At 49.2% G+C, this 5,560-nt stretch overlaps 1 long non-coding RNA gene across 1 annotated transcript; it reads right to left on the bottom strand.

Annotated features, from left to right (window-relative positions):
* Positions 1–2,081: 2,081 nt before the first annotated feature.
* Positions 2,082–3,625, bottom strand: LOC113908624. The gene is made up of 3 exons (XR_003515554.2): positions 3,384–3,625; positions 2,524–3,082; positions 2,082–2,398 (listed from the first exon to the last, which is right to left on the bottom strand). It is a non-coding gene; the product is annotated as an uncharacterized LOC113908624 (long non-coding RNA).
* Positions 3,626–5,560: the final 1,935 nt, after the last annotated feature.

The following is a 5,560-nucleotide window of genomic DNA, read 5'->3' as shown; positions in this document are numbered from 1 at the left end:
TTGCTGAGCACAGATGCCCTGCACCTCGCCGTGGGTGGGTCCAACCGCCTCCTCGGTCAGAACTTTCACCAGAATCTCTAGCAAGAAGCAAATGAACAGGTCTGGCACTTATCTTTTTTTCTTACTCTTTCTCTAGGGAAGGTGGGCAAGCTTTCTTTTCTTTCTTTTTCTTTCTTTCTTTCTTTCTTTCTTTCTTTCTTTCTTTCTTTCTTTCTTTCTTTCTTTCTTTCTTTCTTTCTTTCTTTCTTCCTTCCTTCCTTCCTTCCTTCCTTCCTTCCTTCCTTCCTTCCTTCCTTCCTTCCTTCCTTCCTTCCTTCCTTCCTTCCTTCCTTCCTTCCTTCCTTCCTTCCTTCCTTCCTTCCTTCCTTCCTTTCTTTCTTTCTTTCTTTCTTTCCTTTTAAATTCATGGAAATCAGATGGGAAAAGAAAATTGAGCAAGAGCCCTATTGGACTAGACCCCCAAACAGACACTCAATCTTTGTAGGATCAAAAACAGTTATGTCTGTCTGGGCTTGTCCCTATAAGTCATGAGCAAAGACACTGGCCATAGTCCAGAGAAGGGTAGTCACTCGCTGTGTTTCAGTGTAGGGGGCATCACAGGGTGTCTGACTCCAGTCAGGACTAGATAGCCGTCTCTATCGCTTTGGTCTGTCCAGCAGCAGAGGGGCCGGGAGTGAGGGAGAAACAGTGGCTCATTCTGGGAAGTGTTCAAGCTGAAGGTAGTGTCCATCTGGGGTGTCGTGGAGGGGGTCCCATGGAGCATGTACAGACCAGAGGAAATTTGTGGCCTCTTCTCGTTTACTGGGTTCATGAATTTAAGTCTCCCCTGAGCTAACACACTGTTTACCCAGAAGGTCAGGAAAGAGAAAAAGAGAAATAAGGTCATTTAGCAGCCAGATGCAACAGGCTCTTCTAAGGGCAACTTGCTCTTGGCTAAGCCAGGAAAGAGTCTGCAGGTCATCTGCCATTGGCACGTTCCTGTGAGTGAAGTATAGCTCCTGGGAGAGGGAATGCTCAGCCTTGAGCCCCCTGGACTCTGGGGTTCCCCATAAGCCAGGAAAGCACAGAGCCCCATCTGAGAAGAACAAAGGGCAAAGCCGAAGTCCAGCCAACTAATCTCGCCTTAGGCATTAGTACTTCTTGCCCCCTTTTCTGGGGGAGAGTCGGCCTCCTCTCCCTCAGGAGCGCTAGTGAAATTCTAGTCATATCTTGGTTGGCAAGAGAGCACAAGTCTGGAACAAACACCCAGGTTCTAGTCCCAGCTCCACCTCTAACTCACTTTGGGACCTTGGTCAAATGACTTGACCTCTCTGGACCTCAAATTCTTTCTCACAGAATAAAAAGATTGAGTTTAATGATCTCTAAGGCTTTCTTTGCCTCCCCCCTCCCCACTGCTAACGTTCTATGATTGAGGGGATTCAAGGAGGGCTGGCTTATATTTCCCTTTTAGAACTCTCTCTGAAAGACAGTTTAGCATTTGGCACTGGGGGTGGGAGACAAAACAGAGAAGCAGCCTTGAGATGTGACAGACCTGTGGGCTGCCTGTCCTGTCTCCGTCACAGGGTTCTGGGGTGTCTATTTCCCATCCAAGAGCGGAGCTGCCTCACAAGAGGGCAGAAGGCCCAGTGATGCAGTGGTGAGCCTTGTCAGCTGCTTCCCCTGCCTCCTACAGCCACCCCCCCCCAACTGACCTGGGAGCGGTGAGTCATGCTTTGTCACCATGAGTGCCTGGCAGTGGGCCCCACACAACTTCTTGAGCTTGTCAACACCCGGGATAGAATAAATCATCAGAGGCCCATTTTAGCCAAGAGTGAAAAATGAAGTCACCAGAAGATGCCAATTAGGGATGCAGAGGGGAGGTGAGGGCTTGCTGAAGGACAGGGCTGTCTTCTTGAGGAGCCGACTGTGGGAAGGCCTCAGGCCCTGCATCTGCCCTTTGCAGCCTCCCAGCATCCCAGACGGGGCTTGAGGAGGACAGGTCTCCGCTGGAGGGAGGGGCCCAGAAGCTCCTGCCTTTTCTCACTTTCAAAATCACACCCACCGGCAGGGAGATCTTAGCTTCTTCTTGCTCCAGGATGTTAGGTCCTGCTTGCTATCTTGAATAATAAAATCCCAGGGAGTTAGGAGGGAGATGCTGAATTCTCTGATCCAGTAACTTTCCAGTCTTTTGTTCGGTTTTATTTTAGGAGCAGAAGGAAGAAGAGGGAGGGGAGGCTTTGCAGCCTGTATGCTCAGCCTCCCTCCCCCTGTCTCCCCAACTCTGGCCCGGACTAATTCATCTCAAAGGCTCTTCCACTTCTACCATTCTGTAGTTCATTGCTAGATCTGAAAATAACACATTGTAGCAGAGCTGAGCATGTGGGCAAATTGCTGGCATTTTAAAGATGAAACAGCACCACTGCAGGAAAAAGAAAAAAAAAATCCAGCTCCGTTACTTTGATAAACTGTGGGATCCTGGTCAGGTTTCCTGACCTCCTGCCTCTATATTCTCATCTGTAAATTGGAGAAAATAATAGTACCTACCTCCAAAGGTCTTTGGGAGGATTAAACAAGATGAAAATAGTCAAGGGCTTGGCTAAGCCTGTGGTACCCAAGCTTTTGTAGGGAGACAACAGGAGTTGGGGTGCTGCTTCAGAATATTGGTGCCTGTTCTGTCCTCTCTTAGTCTCCTGTTCCTGGACAGATCTCACAGGGACTCGTGTTTCCTCTCTGGACTTGGCTGCCTAGTCACTTCCTCTCCGGGCTTCGTGTATCAGGAGGGAGGGTGGCTCCGGAAAACGCACTCGGATCCGGAGAGGGAAGAACCAACTTGTTCATTCATTCATCCATCCAGCAGAGACTCTGCACCCATCTGTGCCTGGCTCTGTGCCAGGCCTGGAGGATTCAGAGCCCACTGGGGCCTGGCTTTCTCCCTCCACGGTTGTGGTGAGGGGCCATCCTTCTGGGGACTTAGCTTCCCTCTCGACTCTCACCCTTTTCTTCTTCCTCCTTCCTTGACCAGCCTTGGGCCCTGGTCAATCTAATTTGAAAACGACCTTTATATCCTTGGGCCTCTGCCACTTTGGGGGTGCTAGTTGAAACCCTAGGAGTAGATAAGCTTGTCAAAGGACAGTCAATCCACAGAAGAAAATTTATCTCGGGTGAAATCTTGGGAGACATGTACATTTGGGGGTGAAGGGTGCAGGAAAAGAAGGCTATGGAGGGGGCAGGCACTGTGGATAGGGGTGCTGGGTAAAGGGTGGGGGCCCCACTGAGGCTGCTGGAAGGATGCGTAGTGGTACACAGCAGTCTGTAGGTTTGTGATTCTAAGGCAAGAGTGTGGTCCTAGCAGGCTGTGAGCCTGAGGCCACAAGGCGGGCGGTGGGCAGGGGCCAGTGACTCACTGCTCTCAGGCTCGGGTGCTTCTCAGAAGTCTTAGCTGGGCAGCACCAGCAGCTTGCTGCCTCCTGACTCCCCAGATTCCAGTCCTGGCACTGAGATGGGGACTGCCCAAAACAAGGCAGTTTCTAGTCCCAAAGGGTTGGAACAGGATACGGGTTCACTATCCTGCACTGGGCTTTCAGTCAGGGCCAGCCTGGAGAGAGGGGGGCTGGCTTTGAGGCAGGGAACGGCCCCGGCTTGGCAGCGAACAGGGAACTGGGCGGACTGGGAACCGGGCTGGGTCTGGTGGTTCCCAGAGAAAGGTAAACATGAGGAAGTGGGTCTGAGGTTGAACTGATTAACTTGGCTGTTGGTCCAGGTTCGTGGGAAGATTATGACCTCTGCCTTGAAGATTATCGCAGGCCAACTGCGCGGAGGGTCTTCCCTTGTTCAGAGACCAGTGCACAGAGACTGGAGCCCCAGCAAACAGTACCTTACAGCTGACCGTTGTCTGTATCTGGGACTCACCTGGTCCTCGCCACAGCCCGGTGCCCCAGGAAAGAGAGGTCCCATTTTCCCCAGTTTGCAGGTGAGGAAACGGGGTCTCAGTTGGCGAGGGGGACTTGTGCCAGGAGGAAGCTACTTGGCAAGGCGCCCTCTCCTGCTTAGGTGGTTTCTTTGTTTTGTTGTTTAGCGGGAGGAGGATGGCGGCTAAGGGTGAATCATAGGGTCCAAATCCCGGCTGTGCCCCTTACTGACTTGAGTGATTTGGGGCAAGTGGCCTACTCTGTCAGAACCTGTTCTTCCGCATTTATGAACTGGGACAAGTGCCACCCCTGTCTCCTAGACTTCAACCTACCAGGAATCCCTCAGGTCTCAGTTCTCTTCTCAAAACAAGTACCTCTCCCCACCCCACCCCACCCCCCCAGTTTTTCAGAAAAAACTATTATTTTATTTTATTTATTTTTTTAAATATTTTTTTATTGTTATGTTAGTCACCATACATTACATCATTAGTTTTTGATGTAGTGTTCCATGATTCATTGTTTGTGCATAACACCCAGTGCTCCACACAGAACGTGCCCTCTTTAATACCCATCACCAGGCTAACCCATCCCCCTACCCCCTCCCCTCTAGAACCCTCAGTTTGTTTTTCAGAGTCCATCGTCTCTCATGGTTCGTCTCCCCCTCCGATTTCCACTCCTTCATTCTTCCCCTCCTGCTATCTTCTTTTTTTTTCTTAACATATATTGCATTATTTGTTTCAGAAGTACAGATCCGTGATTCATCAGTCTTGTACAATTCACAGCGCTCACCATAGCACATACCCTCCCCAATGTCTATCACCCAGCCACACCATCCCTCCCACCCCCCACCACTCCAGCAACCCTCAGTTTGTTTCCTGAGATTAAGAATTCCTCATATCAGGGAGGTCATATGATACATGTCTTTCTCTGATTGACTTATTTCGCTCAGCATAACACCCTCCAGTTCCATCCACATCGTTGCAAATGGCAAGATCTCATTCCTTTTGATGGCTGCATAATATTCCATTGTGTGTATATATACCACATCTTCTTTATCCATTCATCTGTCGATGGACATCTTGGCCCTTTCCACAGTTTGGCTATTGTGGACATTGCTGCTATAAACATTGGGGTGCATGTACCCCTTCGGATCTCTACATTTGTATCTTTGGGGTAAATACCCAGTAGTGCAATTGCTGGATCGTATGGTAGCTCTATTTTCAACTGTTTGAGGAACCTCCATACTGTTTTCCAGAGTGGCTGCACCAGCTTGCATTCCCACCAACAGTGTAGGAGGGTTCCCCTTTCTCCACATCCCCGCCAACATCTGTCGTTTCCTGACTTGTTAATTTTAGCCATTCTGACTGGTGTGAGGTGGTATCTCATTGAGGTTTTGATTTGGATTTCCCTGATGCCAACCAATGTTGAGCACTTTTTCATGTGTCTGTTGGCCATTTGGATGTCTTCTTTGGAAAAATGTCTGTTCATGTCTTCTGCCCATTTCTTGATTGGATTATTTGTTCTTTGGGTGTTGAGTTTGATAAGTTCTTTATAGATTTTGGATCCTAGCCCTTTATCTAATATGTCATTTGCAAATATTTTCTCCCATTCTGTCGGTTGTCTTTTGGTTTTCTGGACTGTTTCTTTTGCTGTGCAAAAGCTTTTTATCTTGA

This window comes from Zalophus californianus, chromosome 6 (genome assembly GCF_009762305.2).
Source record: "Zalophus californianus isolate mZalCal1 chromosome 6, mZalCal1.pri.v2, whole genome shotgun sequence".
In the NCBI taxonomy this organism is placed as follows: domain Eukaryota; kingdom Metazoa; phylum Chordata; class Mammalia; order Carnivora; family Otariidae; genus Zalophus; species Zalophus californianus.
The sequence above is the reverse complement of the archived record's forward strand: the minus strand, read 5'-3'. Positions and strand labels throughout refer to the sequence as shown.